Source organism: Aotus nancymaae, unplaced genomic scaffold (assembly GCF_030222135.1).
Source record: "Aotus nancymaae isolate 86718 unplaced genomic scaffold, 86718_ANA_hifiasm-v0.15.2.pri h1tg000010l, whole genome shotgun sequence".
Taxonomy (NCBI): domain Eukaryota; kingdom Metazoa; phylum Chordata; class Mammalia; order Primates; family Aotidae; genus Aotus; species Aotus nancymaae.
The window spans coordinates 18333676-18355000 of record NW_026988421.1 but is presented as its reverse complement, the minus strand read 5'-3'; the positions used below and the strand labels follow the sequence as shown (position 1 = coordinate 18355000).

The following is a 21325-nucleotide window of genomic DNA, read 5'->3' as shown; positions in this document are numbered from 1 at the left end:
TGCCTAATACGTAAACCACAAAAATATATAATCAACACTATTTTTATCAATTAAAAAAAATTTAGAGTCACAGAAATGTGTATTTTGTAAGAGCAGGTATAGTGAAAATGATTCCAAATAATTTCTTTTATGAATGGTCAGTGTTACTCTTGGCCTGTGTTAATGACTGTCCTATATTGGTTGGTTAATGTGATAAATTCTAGGCAACCAGATAGGAAGAATACAAACAACATTGGCATTATATTAATAGTGAAAAAACTACAGAAAACCACAAACCTTCCGAGTTTTAATAGTTATAAACAGCCCTTCTTCCTGATGTAAATTGATAGGTTGGCTTTCTGCCCTGATTGGAATAAAATCCAGCTTTTGTGTGTTCTTTTTGTTTGGGGGCTCATCTTTAGAGGTGACTGTTCTTGGGAAGAATGTGAATAATGGAAAAAGCCTTGAACATGAGGTCAGAGGACCAGGCTTGGGTTCTAGCTCTTGTTTGTGTGACCTTGAGCAGACCATGTCACCTCACTGAGCCTCAGTTTCTTCTTTAATAAAATGGAAATAATATTGCCTATACCAGAACATTCTTAAGAAAAAATGGTACATGTAAAAAATGTTTTGTATACCAAAAAAACACATATAAAAATAGAAATATTATTATTATCATATGTTTATTGGTGATGTACAGGCATTTATCTTTATCTCATAAAAGATAACTTTTATTATGATTGAAATTTATAAGTAGTAAAGGAATAGGAAACAAAATGTGTTACTTTGACAATCCTTGGGGAACACAGCACTGTGTCTATGGAATATGACTGTAATCACAGGGACCTTCCTTGACAAACAGCCATGGGTGAGCCTCTTTCCACATGGGGCTGGTCTGAGCTTGGAGAGTCTTCTTGATGTGACACTGATCACAAGGCTTGCTTTGGTTGATTGGGCCACATGGTTGCGTGTCTTTGTTTTCTTTCACTAAACTATTCATATAGCTCCCTCCCAAAGCTGAAAGAAACCTTAAAAGAAGATTGTAGATACCTGAAGACTGTGTTTTGATCAAAGTTATATGGTTGAATGGGATTTGATAGTTATTATTTTTGGTGTGTGCTAAAACATAACATCCACATTAAACTTTCAACATAACCAACGTGGAAATGTCAACTTAAGATTGTCCCATAATCCTACCTCAGTCCCTTTGGACTTTTTAGTAAAATACTGTGGTATTGACTATGAAGTGTGATAAAATTAGTTGTTGACTTGACATATAAGGCTTGGGAACTTCTTGCAAACTACAAGACCAAGTCTGGGAGGACGAATAAGAATGGGCTTTGTGGAAGTAAAGACAGATGTGGCTCAGCCTGTGCCTAGATGGGAGTCATCAATGCTAATTTAATTTTGTGGATGAGTTTGAAAGTGGAGTGGGAAATGAGAAGGCAAGGACAAAGCCTTTTTTCTGCTCTTGCTACCTACTGAAGTAATGTGGACGAAATACATTGGGGTGGGCACCATGTTGCTTCTGTAGTTCCTGCTTCCCTGCTGGTCCTCAGCCTCGGCTTGGCTTGTCCATCTACAGCTCTGTGTTTTGATTGTGATGTAAATTTAGGATACTCATCATTTGTTAAAATATCAGAACAGCATCTTTGGAAAGAAAAAACTTTCAGCGCTTATTGATGTATTCTTAAAGACTATGGAATGCAAGGAGGAAGAGAGGTGGGAGAGCTAGTATAACTTTTGAAACAGCACAAAAGTGGGAAATGGTTTCCAGTTCCAAGTATTGGTCTGAGAGCTAGTTCTAGAACACAACAGTTTTCACCAGTGCATGCAAAATGAGAAGTAGAACATAGTGACTTTCTCATAGAGCAGATATTATTCATTCACAAGACTATACTTATTTTTAAGATTTTTTTTTCTATTTTGGAGTGATAAAGTTGTAAAATGACTGAAATAGTAGGTAGAAGGTTTTTTTTTTCTTAGGAGAATAACAAAATCAGCATCCCTATTTTAGGCTCTTCAAATTTTTTTTTTTTAATTTTTACTTGACCACAAAATTAGGAACTATGGCCTGATATACTGAATTGGAGAGAGAAAAACCCCATCATCTGTCCATGTCATTAATCAGCTGTGTGACTTTGAGAAATCACTTAACTTCTCTGCATGTATTCTTATATTTGCAAAATGGAAACTGTCAACCAGCTTCTATGTATCCCTTAAGGTTGTTACTAAGTAAAATAAGATCACATGTACTTAAGTGCTTAGAAACTAAAGAAAGCTCTGTTAAAGTCATCATTTTTGTAAACTACCATCAGCAAAAGTGGTTAACTTTCAGAATTATTGGCGAAGAGTTCAACAAAAATCTGTAAACTTTTCTGTTCATTAACTTGATGAATGTAATTGGCAAATTCTATAAAAGAAAGTTATAAAGAAAATAGAATGGAGTAGAGTAGAATAGAACGCATATTATGGTGTCTCCTAACAAATAATGGAATTCGTCTTCTAAAATTCTTGAATCATTTTTGACATCTTATTTTGTCGTCTAGGCAGTCATTGTCTCTTCTGGAACTCAGCAGAGAAACACATGTCCACAATGTGCTTGGTCTGAGAAAAGGCACATGATTATTTCTAAGTGCCATTTATCACTGATATGCACAGCGTTTAATACCAATGAAGTTTCTTTATGGATCCTTTCTTATATGAGAAAATTGATGAAGATACAAGTTAATTGATGAAACATTACACTGGTTGCATAAGCCATAGGCTGGATCCAGTGTGGCATTGCTTTTAAGTTCTTGTCCTAGAATCTGTGAATAAAAAGCAGCTCTTTCTTTTTTTTGTTACTATTAATAGTCAGATATGACTTTTAGCTGTGGAGATATTCATTTTGTTTGAGGTCAGGGACTTAATACTCAAAACTCTGGGTCATCTGCCCTTTATTCTGAAATTATGATTCTTCTTTTCTCTGAAGTAAATATCCCAGAATTACAATAGGCACAAAACTAATGGGAGCTGTATTATGAACAAAGAAACAGGCTGAAAGAGAAATTGTACAATGGCAGTAATGCAGGGCTCACTCTCTCCTTTTAATATGTAAACAGGTAGCTTAAGACTCTCCCGACTGTCTCACCTGCACTGTAGATGGGCCCCTATGCACCCGGCAGTGCATCCCTGGAACTGTGAGAGTTTGTCTGCACTCAGCAGCCTCGCATCCTTGAATTACGATCTGTACCATTTGATGACCTTGCTCCCCCATCCCTGAGCACCAAGCTTTATAAGTTATCACCCCTTCTCTCAGTAGTCACTTCCCAGGTGGCCACTGATCTCGCTCTACAACAGAGCTAACCTTCTGCCAGCCTTCCTGCCATGAAGAAGAGATGCTGTATCCTTCACCGAGGGCCCTGTGTGTGCTAATGACTAAACATATATAGAAATAATACAATGTTTATTGAACACTTATTATAGGCCACACACTGTTTTCCATACTCTCTATCCATTGCCTCTTTAATCCTCACCACAAACCTATGTAGTAAATCTCCTTTCCTCATTTTAAAGATGAGAAAACAAGGTACAGAGAGATTAAGTAATTATGGCCACACTTAGAAACCTAGGAAGTAGTGCGTGAGACAGACCATCTGACTGTATGCCCTTAGCTAGTAAACCACACTGAAATATATATGGGTTTCACATACCTGGATTTTCCAAAGTGATCTATTGTAGTCAAAATAAGTCATGTTCTTACATCTATTAATTTCCTTTTCATATCATGTATTTAAAAACTGACTATACCGTGTGCCATGTGCTAAGGATACAGCTAAGGTGCCTGCAGCTTATATATTGGGGGAGGCAGACGGGCAGGATGAGATACACATTTTTTTTTGTTTTGAGATGGAGTCTTGCTTTGTTGCCCAAGCTGGAGTGCAGTGGTGCGATCTTGGTTCACTGCAATGTCCGCCTCCTGGGTTCAAGTGATTCTCCTACCTCAGCCTCCCAAGTAACTGAGATTACAGGCACCCACCACCACTCCTGGCAGATTTTTGTATTCTTAGTAGAGGCAGGGTTTCACTGTGTTGGCCAGGTGTGACCTCAAGTGATCCACCCACCTTGGCCTCCGAAGGTGCTGGGATTACAGGCGTGAGCCACCATGCCCAACTGAGACAGACATTTTTTAAGTTAATAATGGACAAGACCATTTCAGGTAATGGTAAGTGACACAAGGTATTCAAGAGTTAGTACACCAGCCTGCACAACATAGCAAGACCCTCTCTCTCTCTCTCTCAAAAAAAAAGATGAAGGCTACCTTAGATTGGCTAGTCAGAAAAGACCTCCCAGAGAAGAGTCCTGTAAGCTGAGCCTTGAATGGTACCAAGATGTCATCATTAAGCTGGGACAGATGATTCCAAGAAGAGGGAAGAGCAAGCACAAAGGCTCTGGAATGAGAATGTGCTCAGGATGTTCAGGCAACAGAAAGAAGACCAGTACAGCTGGAGTGAAGTGAGTCAGGGGACATAAGCATGATCAGGGCAGAGTCAAGTGGGGCAGGTTGTGTGGGGCCATGGGACATGGAGGGGGTCTGGATTTTATTCTGAGTAGGGTGTGACAGGCATGGAGGACTTTCTTCAGGCAAGCAGCCTGATCTGAATTGTGGAGAACAGGGATTGGAGGAGTGGCAGGGCAGAGTTGGAAATGAGGAGACATGTTAGGAAGTTTATGATAGTAATCCAAGATTTGATTCTTTTACCAGTTGAAATTGCCGACAGAGGAATTTGGTCATGAAGATGCAGGAGAAATTATAAGCGCCTCAAAAGGCATTCGGGAACAAAGAGTTTGAAATTTATCATTAATTCTTTTAACAATTGGCGTGAGTTTCCAAAAATTCTTTTGTAAGGCTATCCCCCAAACAAATGGGGACTGATTAATCATTGTGTCTCGTAGGGACAAATGGACAGTGGCCAGTCCCATCAGGCTGGCAGTAATGGACATTTGTGATTATAAATCTGGGCTGAAAACCAAGTTTATGATAATATTTTACATGAATAATGATGATAATGATACTTATTTCCTAGAGTTCATGAGAGGCACAATAAAATGATATATATATATTTGTAAATTACCTCACAAAAGTGTGGTATTTTTTCCCCCTCTAATTGGTTTCACTTCAGGTAAGTTCTGAGTTTAAACATACATTGTCATTTTGGTCAATTTTGCATCAATCTAAAGAGGAAATGGGTTACTTTCTTGCCACCCAAAGTGAGGTCCAGAACCAGCGACATTGGCATCCCCTGGGAGCTTGTTAAAAATGCATGGTCTTGGGTCCCATGTCAGATCTACTGGATCAGAATTTGCATTTTAACAAGATCAGCTGTGATTTGTTTGCACATTAAAGTTGAGTTAAATGCTACTTTCCAGTGCTAGTATTTAATCTGTGTTTATTCAAACTGGATAAATGTCATTTCATTAAATATTGTGTGTGTGTGTGCGCATTTTGCATATATATATACACACACACATATATATGCAAAACTTTGGCCAGGGTGTGTGTGTGTATGTGCACACGCACGTGTGTATATTTTGCATATATGTGTGTGTATATATGTACACATATGTGTACATATATATATCCAAAAATTTGGCCAGGTAGCTAGCTATAGGTAATACATACTCTCCTGACCAGGTGTGGTGGCTCATGGTTGTAATTCCAAGCACTTTGAGAAGCTGAGATGGGAGGACTGCTTGAAGTCAGAAATTTGAGACCAGCCTTGGCAACATAGTGAGACCCCTCTCGCTATAAAAAAATAATTGATTACATTTTGCAAATGTATACTCTCTATGAAATAATTAATATGGCTATGCATGTTAATTTAATTCTTGATGGCACTGGATATGAGGGATGGTCTTTTTAGGAGCTGTAATAATTATCTGTCTTACCTCAGGAACCTGTGAGTAGGCATTACTTGGCAGCTAGAATAGCTAGTGATGTATCCAGCAACCCAAAAGGGACTAATTATACACCTTTATTTTTGTCAAAACACATTTTATCTCTATATTTAACACTACTTACATTCTTTTTTTTTTAAAGGCATATTCACTACAATTTCCCATGTATCTTGTTTCATTAGGGAAATGCAAAAATAGACTTTCTGAGTAAGAATAATGCCAATGTCATGTGTTTTCAAGTTCCTTGCATAAAAGAAAATATTTTCTACCCGAACTGTATTTGTTGTAGAATTGATAGAGTGGATTCTTTCCACTTCTGTTTGAAGGGTTTCCTTGGGAGTCCTGTTTCTTTTCTATGAAGGTTATCTCTTTTTTAAAAATAAAAATATGGATTTCTCTTCAATTTCAATATTTCCATGCTATGTTATTGTTACCTAATTTTAAACTGCAGGCTGGGAGCAGTGGCTTACACTTATAATTCCAGCACTTTAAGAGGCCAAGGAAGGCGGATCACTTGAGCCCAGGAGTTCTCCACCAGCCTAGGCAACATTGTGAAACCTCATGTCCACAAAAGTACAAAAATTAGCTGCTCATAATGGCATATGCCTATAGACCCAGTTACTTGGGAGGCTAAGGTGGGAGTGATGACTTGAGCCCAGGAGGTTGAGGCTGCACTAAGCTGTGATTATGCCATTGTACTCCAGCCCAGGTAACAGAGTGAGACTTTGTCTCAAAAAATGACAGTCCAGGCATGGCGGCTCATGCCTGTAATCCCAGTACTTTGGGAGGCCAAGGCGGGCAGATCACTTGAGGTCAGGAGTTTGAAACCAGCCTGACCAACCTGGCGAAACCCCATCTCTACTAAAAATACAAAAATTAGTTGGGTGTGTTGCTATATGCTTGTAATCCCAGTTACTTGGGAGGCTGAGGCAGGAGAATCACTTGAACCCAGGAGGTGACAGTTGCTGTGAGCGGAGATTATACCACTGCACTCCAGCCTGGGTAACAGAGGGCGACTCTGCCTCAAAATAATAATAGTAATAATAATAATGATAATTTTAAGCTGCAGACATTCCCCATTACAGGAATATGCTTCCACTGACCTGTTTTACATGATGTGTTCAGTTTATGTATGCCCTTTATGCTTATTTGATCCAAATTTTAATTCATTTGACCTGAGTTAGAGAAAGATATGGAGTATTTTTTTTAGAAAACACATAGTTCTTACATTATAGCATTTTAATGAGAATTTAGATAATTCATGTACATCACTGTTTCTTTTTTTTACTTTACCTATCTCTTTTCTGAGAATTTTTAAAGGAAAAGCAATCAATAGTAGTATAAGCTTACTTTTTTCTTTTTTCTCTTTTTTAATATGATTACCCAAGCTTACACTTTTTTAAAAATCAGCTAAAATGTGCTTCATGTTTAGAACTTTTTAAAGAAGCTGAACAGATGCACTTAAATTTTGAGGTGCCTTTTAAATATAATTATTTGTTTCCAAGTCTTGACTGAACTACTGATAGAGTTTTCCTAAGTCATCTCATTATATGGAGATTTTTTGGTATAAAAGCAGAGTACTGCAACTTTATCACTTTCTGTCTTTTGGATCTTTCAACTCACATTATTATTTTAATCAACTCACTATAGAACTCATTCAGAAATTTGAGTGGAAATATCTGTTGAGGCAAAGTTTTTATCAAACTCAAAGCCAGTCACTTTTTTTTTATATCTTATTAAACTTTTTAAATGAGTCTCAACATTCTGTGACAGATTATTTTTGGTCAAGTTGTTTCCATTAAAAGTATTGATTTTAAAAACTTAAAACTGCCACACGGGAAGAAGAAAACCAAAGTGGTCCACCTCCTTTCCTTCTGAAGGTTTTACTATGCCTTATTATCATTAACCAGTCTTTTACTACTAAACTTAAATGGCCAATTGAAACAAACAGTTCTGAGACCATTCTTCCATCACTGATTAAGACCAGGGTGGCAGGTATTAGGGATAATATTCATTTAGCCTTCTGAACTTTCTGGGCGGACCTAGTGACCTTGCCATCTCCAGCAGCCTTCTTGTCTACTGCTTTGATGACACCCATGCAAACTGTCTGTCTCGTATCACAAACAGCAAAGTTACCCAGAGGTGGGTACTCTAAGAAGCTCTCAACACACATGGCTTGCCAGGAACCATATCAACCATGGCAGCATCACCAGACTGCAAGAATTTATGGTCATCTTCCAACTTTTTACAAGAATGGCAATCAATCACTTTTTTAAAAACCGTTTTAGAAGTTTCTTCACACCCACTGAAATTTCTTCCACTTCTACCTCTTCCTCATAATTATATCTTTTCTTCTCTTCTCCTTCCCTCCCCTCCAGCCTTCTCTTCAAGAAATATTTTGAGTGTTCACTATGCTAGGTACAATGTGATATCTCCTGCAGCAGATATCAGAGCTTAGATTCCCCCCGCCTTTCACCCTGCTCTCCGTTTACTGATGAGTCATTTTTAAGACTCATGAGAAAATAGACCCAAAAAGTATTCACTACATGTTCCTTTTCCTCAGAGCTGTTTTCAGTTAAGGTAGAAGAATAAATTTCTGATTCTGTCCTGTTGGTGAAAGTGGTATAAGGTTATGAGAAAGAAAGTAAATATTGTATTTCACTTACTCAACAAAGTTTTGAATGAGTGTCAGGTGCTGCAGAGATGCAGAGCTAGAGAGGCCAGTGAGATAGCACAGTCCTGGTCTGGGTCATCTAAGTAGAGAATGTTATGTCCATAAACAGTGATTCAGATTGTTACCTGAAGTAGTTTTCTTTAAATACAGGTTGGAATTTGGAAAGGCACTATGGTGTCCAAATTACTGCAAAAATAACAAATTAACACTTTATGTTATTCTCCCATATAGGGACAGAAAATAGGATTATACAGTTTGGTTGATATTAATCATCTTTTGTCCAACCATATATATTTTAGAGAAAAGAATTTCTGTAGAAATGTTAAACTTTTTGACAGAGAAAGTTCTCTCACCAGAAAAAGTTTCTCTACTCATTATTTTGGCCAGTGGAAGGATATCTCTGCTTGAATAGGTATTTTTTTTTTTAATGCTGAGAAGAATTACCTGACCAGGTCCTATGAATTTTTAAAAGTCTGTCCAGTTCAGTTGTAAAATCATTATTTTTAATGTGTAGTTATCATTTACCTTACAATACAAGCCTATTAAAGTCTGATATCTCAAAAAGCTGTGATTCTCTTCTGAAAAGAATAGAGGGGGTTATCATTTGGGCAAAGCTCTTAAAGAGTATTTTCAAGTTGTGCTTATATATTCTTTGTGAGGTCCTCTGAGATATTGGTGAGCTCCATGGTGGTAAGAAAAGAATATCATTTAAACTTGTTTGGAGAACCTTCTCCTTAGGTGGTCCAACTGAATTCATAGTGTTCATTTTTAATCTATTAAAAAGTATTATACTCATTTTTAAAGGCGACTTCCCCATAATGCCTATCACTTTTCCAGTTGGTTTGTAAGATACACGTGGAGCCATTCTTACTGTTGCATCTCTGTGAGTTGAGAAAAAGAATGAAGACTACAGCAGATTGTGAAAATGCCAATTTACTTTCAAATATTACGGTGAAGCTTATGACCTTGTTACACTATACTTATATAACTTTCTTTGGGATTTTTTTTTTAATCAAGTTTATTTTTCCTTTGAGTCTGACTTCTAGTGCCAGAAGGGTTTTTTGTTTTTTTTTTTTCAGCAGTGTTTATGTATTTAACAGAATTTTTTGAGATGGGTGCTACAGAATTTTCACAGCATGGGTTTGCATTGGACTAAGACTTTGTGTACGACTTATATCAAGTGGAGAACTTGATGGGCATGAGCTTTAAAAATGGCTTTTTTGTGTGTGCTCTACATTTGAAGCTTTCGTCTGTATTTCCTGTTGGGCTACAGTGTTTTCCAACGTTGCCACAAGAGAACAAAGTAAACATTAAAAAATAATTTTTTATTGAAGAATATGTTTTTCCAAGTAAAGTCCTTATCAAAGAGACTGACTTGGTGGGTCATCATTCACATATGGCACTGTGTTGCCCTTCTGTATCTTAAGATATAAATGTGAAGTCATAATTAAATAAATATCTATTTATTTAGAGAGAGGAAGAAACCGTCCCAAAGCCAGAAAAGGAAAAAGGCTTTTTGGAAACTGTTCCTTTTGGAGGATAAAGAGAACACATTGTTGGGTGGTAGTCCTACCATTACCCTCCATGTTGCTAATTTCATTGTAATCAATTGTCAAAGGTCCTGGTCTGCATTAAATGGTTGATATTTGTGTTCATATAAAATATCTTCACAATGGAGCTAATTTTTTTTATTTCCATTTTCAAAGTTGTTTTCAATATATGACACTTAAATAGAGCACAGTAGAACCTTAATATTTTGTTCTGCAAACAATTATTAGGCCCTAAGAATTTAGGATTGGATTCATTGGATGCAGACTGACTTTTATTGATCTCTGCTATAGCAAGAAAAATACTGCCTTACATTATTATCATTGGCAAATTTTGCATTTGGAGTTAAGGTGGAAGAGAAATTCAAGCCACCTGAAAGGGAAAATAGATTTCATGTCATGTAGGAAAGAACAGATTCTGGCACTGTCCTTGGCTCTTAGAATATACATTTCCTTTAATAAGCTGGAATATCTTGGCAAAATGCCTGTGGGGGAAATAAATAGCTATATATTCTAATAATAAATACGATTAGTGTTTTTGAAGGAGAGTAAGGAAGGTAATTCAGTCTATTTCATTACGTCGGGGAAAGACTCAGGAAAGATGGGTCTTATGGAATACATCAGGAGAGGAGGAAGAGGGAATAAGTAAACTATGAGCAAAGCCAGGCTTTGGGGCAAATACATGGCTTGTGAGAATTTCTAGGGGCTTAGTTATTAAGTATACTTGAAAGTGATAACATTTATTTTTAAAACATTTTGCATCAAACTTTTATTATTTCAGAGTAACCATCCCAATTAACTCATTCATTAATAGATACATAATTATTTAATATATCATGGATGTTTTTAATGCTTTAAATCATAAATGTTGGTAATTGTTAATGTATTATGTGCTAAAAATAACAATGGTACCATAGGCAATAACATTGTATACTCTGCTTTAAAATTTTCAGACTACTTTCACGTCTGTTAACTCATCGTATCAATCAACAAATTTCCTTATCTGAAATGGAAATTATTTGTTCAAGCTGAGTACACTGATCCCCTGAATATTTCCCCAAATGCCATCTACTTTAACCAACCAGAATGTATATTAAGTTTTATTTGGTTTCATGAAGGAATAAGTACTTTTTGTTTCCCTCTTTCTCATTAGCGTATCTTTGAATTGTCTATGTAATGTTCAATGCTCTGTGTAGATCTGTTGATGATTAGGACCTGCTCATTTGAAATGAACAAACCAGCCAACCAAAAAACAGAATCTGTCCTAAGAAGGCTACACAGAATTTACAGGATGCACCAGTTTTTCTCACTAGTATTAGCGTAGGACTTTTACAGACATCCAAATTTTTCATGCAGGTGAGTTAAAGAGATTGACTGGAGTGACTTTGATAATGTAAAAAGAGACCTTTAAAAAAAAACCACTATGACTCTAAAAGGTAAGCATGAAGATGGACCAACTGTCTTATTGCCTCACTGATATTGCCTGCCAGCTGTGAGTTTTCTTACTACAATGAATCCCCTCATTTTTATTGCTGTGTGCAAGGTACAGTGTTTCATTTTTCTTCCTACTTGGGCTTCCTGTAGAATGCACACCCCATATAGTTCTTTAAATTCATACTGTTGTGAGAACAAGTACGTCTTTCTCTTCTCTCTTTTGTTAACTGTAAACCTTGTGGAGCAACAGTTCTTTCGTGCCCTCTGGAAGTTGCTGGCCTCTGCTCAAATTAAACACTGTAAGATTATCAGCAGGTTACAAAGGTGTAGTATATCTCTCTCTTCTGCATTTTTGTATAACATTGTCTTGATCTGAAAAATGCTAACAAATTCAAATGAACTAATTGTCTCACATCCACCCCGTGTAAATTGGGACTTTATGTCTTCCACATAGAAAGTAGGGAGAACACATATACAATTTCTGCTCTCCTTTGAGGATTAAAAAAAGTTACACATATAAAATGCACAGAAATTATTTTTTAATCCAAGTGCCAAGTCAGATCACCTCTCTTTCACCTGCAGTGAAGCAAAATGGAGTGTACCTGGAGCTTTGCTATGAGACAGACTCAGGTTCAAATCTTGGTCCTGCCACTTAATAACTGTAAGACCTTAGACAAGTTCCTTACCCTTTCTGAGTCTTAGTTTTCAAATGTGTAAAAATCCTCGCAGATCTATGTGGAGGTTGTCGTGAGAGATAAATGCAGTAAACAATATAAAACATCCAGCACAGTGGTGATTATAAATGTTAGTTTCCATCTATACTCATTTGCATAGTAACACTAGCTGCTATAACAAATAAACCCCAATCACTCCAGTGGTTTGATACAGTGATGCTGATTTCTCACTCTTGAAACTATGTAATGCAACTGACCAAGTGAGCAGACAGCCCTTTCAGGTAGTTATTCAGAAATCTAGATTTCAGCCATCTTTTGGCTCTGTCCTGCCCTGGGACTTTGGTGTCCCTTATGTTTAGCCAGCACCTAGGCAAAGAGAATGGAGAAGGCATACCCACTTTTCAAGCTCCACATTAGTTCTACCTATGTTCCACTGTCAAAAACAGTTGAATGGTGCTACTTAGATGAGGGGGACTGGGAAATACAGTTCCAACTAAATGACCACTTTTTTTTTTGAAATGGAGTCTCACTCTGTTGCTAGGCTAGAGTGCAGTGGCACAGTCTTGGCTCACTACAACCTCCACCTCCAAGGTTCTAAGCAATTCTCCTGCCTCAGCCTCCCAAGTAGCTGGGACTACAGGCATATGCCACCATACCCAGCTAATTTTTGTATTTTTAGTAGAGATGAGGTTTCACCATGTTGGCCAGGATGGTCTCGATTTCTTGACCTCGTGATCTGCTCGAATTGGCCTCCCAAAGTGCTGGGATTACAGGCGTGAGCCACCGCGCCCGGCCCTGAATGACCACTTTCTAATCACAACTTTATACCAAGAAAGATGGGGAGCAATATAGGTGGGGTGGGGGGCAGTTTATCTACCTCTGCCATAGTATTTATTTCTTGCCTACTTCACTGCCTCATACATCATCAGTTAAAATCCTAGCTATTACAATACAGTGGGCAGAAGTCGAGGAAGAGATGGCTTACAGGCCAGGTCAGTGGTTGTAATCTTCTAGTTTTTGTGGCAAATAAGCCTTTACTTCTTATCTCTATTCTATTAATAGATACATTAACGAGTCCGATATCATCTGCTTTTCTACCAGGCATTTATCTTTATTTACTTCTCGAATTTATATTCCTTAGATCTGTAACAAAAAATAATTCTGCTCTGTGTGTTTTTATCTAAGTGGTGACAATATCTGTAAGTCAGCAAATTTATATATATCACTTCTAAAGCATATGCTAAAAGTACACTGCAGACTCTCACACCCCAGAGGAACTTAAGGAAACTTAACATAATGCAATGTCTGGATGGGATCCTGGAACAGAAAAAGGACATTGTGTAAAAACCAAGGAAATGTGAATAAAGTTATTGACTTTAGTTAATAATAATGTATCAATATTAGTTTGTTAATTGTGACAAATGTACCATAGTAATGTAAGTAATAATAGGGGAAACTGGATATAGAGTAAATGGAAACTCTGTGTACCATTAGCATAATTTTTTTGTAAATCTAAAGCTATTCTGAAATTAAAAGCGTATTCCAACAAAAGGACATTACAGTCACAGTAGTCTTCATATTTATTGAGTAAATTAATAGTAGAAATTAATACTCTTCATATTTGGAAGAGTAAATTAATAGTAGAAAGTTTATTTCTACAGAAAGTTTATATTCTACATCGTGTAATATCATCATGGTTGGAAACCTGGCTTCTCTTTTAAAATTTTTTATTACAATTGTAGAAAATTTGTCCTTTCCAGTAAGGACAAAATTTGTTCTTATGTCTGTTTAAAAGCACCTTGCCCAGGTTTGGGCACTAGTAAATCCTCTAAGATATTTGCTTCTTCTTTCTTTCCTGTCACTTTTCACCTCTCGCTAAGTGCTTCTAGTAATTACAAAAACAACAATATGAACTTTTACTTGACTATTAAAAGGATTAGGCTAATCAATCATTCAATGTTATGACTCCAGGAAGTATTAGATGTATATGGGGACATGGTCCCAACATAGTCTATCCCCACACGCCATCTTCAAGATGAATCAGAATGAATAGACCATTTTACTAATTAGAAGAATGAGAGTTAATATTTTTTTCTTTTTCAATCTAGAAAAACAAAAGCATATGATAATAATAGAAATGGTAATGTAAGAATAATAAGATTATAGATTTTTTCCCTATTCTGAATTTTCTAAAATGTTACTATTTAATTTTACAATTAGAAAAGACTTTTTCTCTATATTTGAATAAATTGCCCAAAATCTATTCTTGAAAAATTATCTCACATCACAGTTTCTCAAAGATATATGCATACACACACAACATACACAGAGACACAGGGTGGGAGTGGGGAGAGATTCCATATGTCAATATCATGAAGAGGCCAAACACTGGTAAAACATACTTTTTACTTACATTTGTTTCTCCATATTTAACTGCCTGAATTATGTAGTAGTAAGATTTATGCGTAAGGTTCAATATCTCTGAAAATTCTACAGTAACAGACTTTTAAAACTCTTTCTATATATACTTTAAACTTCCTTGGCCTATTCCTTTGGATTATTCTGGCTTCATAATGGTGATTTCCTGATTTCTCCAAACACAACTGTACCCATTTCAGCAATGTTTATCTGTGAAAGAGAGTGGAAGTTAGAATCCAGATTTGTTGACCCTTGAGATCTTCTATTGACCTTAGTAGGTATTAACTTTTTAGATCAATAAAGAGCTGTTATTGACCTCAAAGAAAAGTCAATATCTGCTTGTTAATTTGCAGTTTGAAAATGTTATACATTTTGTTCTTCATTATTACCCTACTTATTTCAGCCTTAAAAAAAAAAGTCTCTACTGTTTTCACTAGAGATCATAATGTCTAGATCAACATTTTAGTTTTGGTGTTTAAGGAGATAATCATTGGATGTGGTGGTCATTTACGAGTGGTTCATTTTAGTTTCTTATAAAATTACAACTGTCTGAGATTCATACTGTTCAGGAAAGTGAAATATACTTAATTGTATTTGATTTACTGTTGTTATTAACAGTTTGAGAAACAATTTTAAGTAACCTATAGCTCATGGCAAGAATATTCTGACGTGTATATATGAGAAATGAAAAGAAAGTTAAATTGGAAACAAGTGGTCTGCAAAGAGATTAATAATGTTTTGCTTCTCTATGTGTAAATGGAAATAATCTATGTAGATTGAGGTTTAGCATACACTTTTCATGTGGATAAACATTTAAAGCTTTTAGGTAAGGGTTTCTTGTGTGGGTCTGAATCTTAGAAGCCTATGCCTCTAAAGTTTTATTAAGTGTGTAAGTTTTAAGTATTGGTAGAGAAGTCATTTTTCACATCATCATTGTTTTGTATATTAACATGGAAATGTCAAGTTTTGCATAACTTGAAATGTCTCAGAATTGCCTATTGCTGAAATTCAAATGTCAGAACAATATTTCTGCACATATATGACTCTGATATTTCAACTGTAAAAACCTCATAAATGATTCAGTATCAGTTTGGCCTTGTTATGATATAACTTTTAAAAGAGGCAGAGTGATTTAAATCTGTTTTAGAAAATGGTGGTCTCATTCATTGTAGATATAGGACGTGAATCTCTCAACTCATTAGTGGGCATTAATTTTTTTATTATGCTACCATTTGGCAAAGAATTTAAGTTTTCATGAGGATTCTTTAAGTATTTTGCACCATTGTAAAAATGAAGCTGTTTCATTTTTGAGCAACAGGATTGGCTTATATCTTATCCTAATTTGTGGTATTAATTGTTTTAGAGGGCTCGATACTTATTGTAAAAGATTTTTTTGTTTTACAAGAGATGAATGACTTCTAGGGCATAAATAATAAATAGAGACCAAATGGCCTGTAGAAATAAACTTTCTACTATTAATTTACTCTTCCAAATTTTGCATGGCATCTATATATTTAAAATTAAAAGTTTTGCAGCTGGAATGAGCCTTGGAGATAAGAAACCTGACTTTGTCATTTTACACAGAAAACTGACTCTTGATGTCTAGTCCCTGTTTATTGTTACTGGCTTTAAATTTTTTATTTAAAAAACTCAATATTGTTGACCGTTACTGATATATTAACAGTTTAAATAAAATATCTTTACTAGTCCCAGTTTTATATTAGGTATTTTTTTTTACTTATGGAAGAAAAGCTTTCCACAGGGGAATTTTATTACTTGAAGAATCTTATTTTCATACATATTCTTAATAGCCTCTTTTACTTTCTCTTCTAGGATATAAAGTTTTGATAATTAAAATTTGTCAACATTTTAATATGATAAAATTGATATGTTTGGTGGCTGCTATTCCAGAAATTTTAAAACATGCCATTAGGGTCATAACTTGGAGTGTGTACCTTGGCTTGTTTCACTTTTTTCTCTGCTAGGAGATTAGTGGAAAATAAGCTCTGTAAATTAAATTTTATTGCAAAATTATCTTCCGACGTTCAGCAGTAAAGATAATATTGAACGATAAGACTGGAGTGGATTTTGTATAAAGCAATTACAGCATGAAGACCACAATCTGAATGAAAAATATTGCTCAAGATTTCCTATAATCTGTAGACACGTCATTTTGGAATGTGTTCAAAATTGCCTCATTTTATGCAGGTGATTACAATACTTAAGGTATATTGCAATTTGAAAACAGCATTACTGAATAATTTTAAGGACCATTTACATATGACGGGAGGAACAAATTATATATATACTCACACTTGGACAATTGTTATCATTTCAAAACGTTTCTCCACTACTGGAGTTTTTTCTGTAAAACTTGCTTTATCCAGTGAGCCCATCTCTCTCTTTAGATAACTGCATATGAAAGGTAGGATCAAAATGCCCACTGTGTATTTTGCTCTCATCCTGGCATGTGTAGAGGAGGACTTCTGCTCCAGGGCTCCACCATGTAGATGAAGAAGCACCTGGTGTTTTAATAACTTTATTTACACCTCAGCTCTTGAATTTAGCCTTTACATCGCAATTAGAAACAGATAAGATTAAAGATATTGTTCTTGAATGAGGGAGAAAAGCCTTGGTTTGAAAGGGCTTCCTACAAGTAAAATCAAGGAGAAAATATGCAAGCATGTGTGCCTATAGCCACCACCCCTCAACTCCTGTTCGTGTGTGTTTCCTGGCCTTGTGTTCTTCATTCCCCCCAAATCAAGGCACCTTTAGTGAATATCTAGTATAAGCAAATCAGTGTCACTAAGAACTGGAGTGGTGGAGACAGAGAAATCACAGTGTATGGCAGTGTCAGCATTGGGCTTCATCCCAAGGAAGTGAAAATACAGTAGCATTATACAGTAGAAATTATTAAAAGAATCTGTTTCCTAATGGGCAGAGGATCCTGTCATCCTTTAATTTTTGTTTAAAAAAAGTCATCCCCTTTAATAAATAATCATGTAAAAGGGGAAAAAAACTGATTTTTGAAGGAGTTACTTTTTACTTCTTTAAAAGGAGCTGGGAAAAGACAGCTTATTGATTCAGTATACATAAATACTTACCATAGACTTATCATGTAGCCATTACTTTAGGCAATTCATCCAGCTAAATAGCCTCTAATGCTATCATGAAGGAAGACTATAGAGGTTTATTAAGATGAAAATAGCCCATTAAGAATTGATATGAACCAGTTTAGAGAAGCAGAGCCTGAGACCTGGCCCGTGCAGCTTTGGCTAGTAAAAGTTCACTTGGTGCTGGGCATATACCAGCTCCACAGGCCCCAACTTTATTAGTGTGGAGATAAGCTGATTAGGTCTTGTCAATCAAAGGTGCCCATATCTCAATTGAGAGACACACACTCTCTCAATTTTTCTTTAAGCATTGAAGCAGGCAACAAAGAAAGAGATGTGTGGTATGCATCCCTACGGTTGTCACCATGCAGGGTGCAAGGGTCCTGTGATGATGTGGTGACTGTATTAAAGAGTACATCAATTTGTTTTAAAGTGTTTTGATTTTTTATGGTGGCATTAAGAGAGAGAACATTGTGGTTGCAGCTTTACTAGAAAGCAAAGAGTTCTAGAAGAAGAAAAAAAAGTGTTTCTTTGAAGCCTACCAGGGCTTTGAATCTTGCTGTGCCAATGGGCGCTTAAGTGCTCCCGTAACTGGCAACCTCAGATCCACCATCAGCTTAGGAACTACCATCCTCTCCAAATTATTCATTTAAAGGAATAGGAAAAAACATGTAAATTGACCTAAGCAATATTAATGCTGATTGACCGCAAGTGTTTCTTTCTTTGAGTGATTTCAGATTTTGGTTGAACATATAACACATGTTGGTTATACTGATGTGCCCTGATTCCGTCGTAAAGAACAGAGATACTTCTAAATTTTGCCCAAATAGAGATTGGCAACATTGCTCCATTTAATTGTTTTATACATAATAATGAATGCTTTACTTTGTATATCTGGAAAATAAACCTGACTAATAAATATAGGCTGTCAGAGTATAATTCTGTAGGGCTTTAGCTTGAGACCTCATCATCTCGTCAGTATTGAGAAAAAGGTAGAGCGATGGTGTAGGGGGAAAACCTGGCCTTTTGTTCTTTACATCTGAAGTTTGCTCACTGCAGGCCTCCTTCCCACTTCAAATGCAACAACAGAAAGGAGGCCTTCCTCTTCTTCCCTCACCCTACATGCACCCCCCAGGGCTGCCATCCCGCACAGCCACGTTTCCACAGTGGATTATCTCTTTATCAGCTATTCTTCCCTTCACTCCATCCATTTTCCACTAACCAATCAGGCAGCCCTGTTAGGAAAGACTGGTGCTTACTTCAATAAAATGTTAATTCTGTGCACACAGAGCCACACAGCCATTCTAGATGTTGCTTGTGACAGAAAAGCATCCATGTACCCCAGACTTGGAGAATACCTGTATCGTGTGTCTTATGAGAAAAAAATTGGGGAAATAAAGATATGATGGGCAGTAGTTTCTGAAATCGAAAAGGTATTCTATACTTTACAGTGCTGATCAGCCAGAGTGGCCACACACGTGTGTGGGGATGTACTCATGGGCACCTAGAAACATGCATCCTGCTCTTAAGGCATCTGAGATAGTAAACACTGGCTTGTCACTTGTAGTTCTCACTGACCTGGACAGGGGTAATTGCAGAGCTGACTCTGGTCTACTGAGTGTATGATCTTGTAAGGCTTTCTGACTCTAGAAAGATTAGGGTGAGTGATGCTTAGTAATGGATGTACTTTAATATATAAAGATTTTCTATTCAGGATTCTCTGCTTTGAAACATTTTATTACTGGATTATCTTAATAGTGATAACGTCTTTAGATTACTTACTAGGGGTTTTTTTTAATAAGAAAAAACTAGTATGCAACTTACCAGAAATACCTTTTTAAAAAAGTATTGATGCATTCACATGTGAAAGGAACTTGGCTAAGCTCCTTCTTGTGGTTTAGGTTTCTAATTTAATGTAACTTCTTTAGAGAAGACTACCCTGACCACTCTTTCTAAAACAGCCTTCCCCTGAATCTTACCAAGCTCCTTCCTCGTAACATTGATTGTAAGGAGTGATCCATTATTCATTTTTTGCTTGCCTTCTCCAAAAGAATGTAAGCTTTCTGAGGGGCATTTTGTTGAATGATGGAAAGAAATGAACAGCTATATTCCTTTACTGCCAATAGAAGTGCTTATTTCTTTTCTTTTCTTTTTTCTTTTTTTCTTTTTTTGAGATGGAGTCTTGCTCTCTCGCCAGGCTGGAGTTCAGTGGCATGATCTTGGCTCACTGCAACCTCCGCCTCCCCAGTTCAAGTGATTCTCCTGCCTCAGCCTCCCAAGTAGCTGGGACTACAGGCGCATACCACCAGGCCCAGCTAATTTGTGTATTTTTAGTAGAGATGGGGTTTCACCATGTTGGCCAGGATAGTCTTGATCTCTTGACCTCGTGATCCGCTCACCTCAGCCTCCCAAATGCTGGGATTATAGATGTGAGCCACCACCCCCAGCCATAAGTGTTTATTTCAGAAAGTTCCTCACTAACCTTTAGCATTAAAATAATTATGGCCATTTCTTATCCAGGACCACGTTGAAGAAAATTTAGTGTGATTTTGTAACATTTTAGAATTAATCTTTGTCTCTTATTATATTGAAATTCTTAATTCCTTCAAGTAGTTCTCTCAAAAAAAATTTTTTTTAAAGAATATTGTGTTTTAGTTGGCAGAGTTATACTTTGTCTCTTATTGTATTGAAATTCTTACTGCAAAGTAGTTCTCTGAAAAGTTATTTTCTTAAAAAAGAATATTGTGTTTTATTCAGCAAAGTTATAATTAAGAAAAGCATACTCTACTTAAGTCAACTAGTGTATACTCATTAATAAGCATTTGGTGGTAAAGATTTTAAGCCAATAACGAATCTGGGTTCCTTTTTTAATTTGCTGCATACTTTAGTTATTGAGCTTTTTTTCTTTTCCACTGTTTACCCATTCCAGTTTCATAAGTTTACTTGGTAATTGTTTTTCAGCTATAAAATTAATAGTGAAAATTAGGTTGCAGTTTGATAATGTCACTTTATCATGGATTGGGGTATAATGTTTGTTTCACTGAAATTTTGTAACAAGGAATAGGCAGAAATGGTTGGACTAGGGACATTTACTTGTAGTGTCTTTGTGTAAATCTCAGTTTTCCACTTTATTATATGATAAGTAAAACACAACCATTTCTCTTTGATTGCCTGCAAGGATACAACAAATACTTAAACGAATCAACATTAAGCTGTAACCATCATCAGTTCATAAAATTGATTTCTGAAAACTGGTTACTTTTTATTTAAATTTGGAAGTTTAACTCAAATGGGAAAAAGATATTTTAACATGATTCTCTGATCACTGATAACTGAAAAATTCTATTAGAATAATATAGGAACTTGCACAGCAAAACAGATCATGCTGACAATCAGCACTTGAAAAAACATTCTGGAAAAAAGTGTTTAAAGAGACTTTAGGGAGACCCTAGAAATATATGGAAGAATATTGCAAATTAAAGGTTGTTTGTTGTCTTCTCTTTCCCTCTCAGAAAGATTTTTTAATAAATAAATACTTTTCTGAGT

The 21325-nt window shown here is 36.2% G+C and overlaps 1 protein-coding gene across 7 annotated transcripts in view; it reads left to right on the top strand.

Annotated features, from left to right (window-relative positions):
- VTI1A (vesicle transport through interaction with t-SNAREs 1A) overlaps positions 1 to 21325 on the top strand; it is a 419413-nt gene that overhangs the window by 89393 nt on the left and 308695 nt on the right. The gene's annotated exons all lie outside the window — the stretch shown is intronic.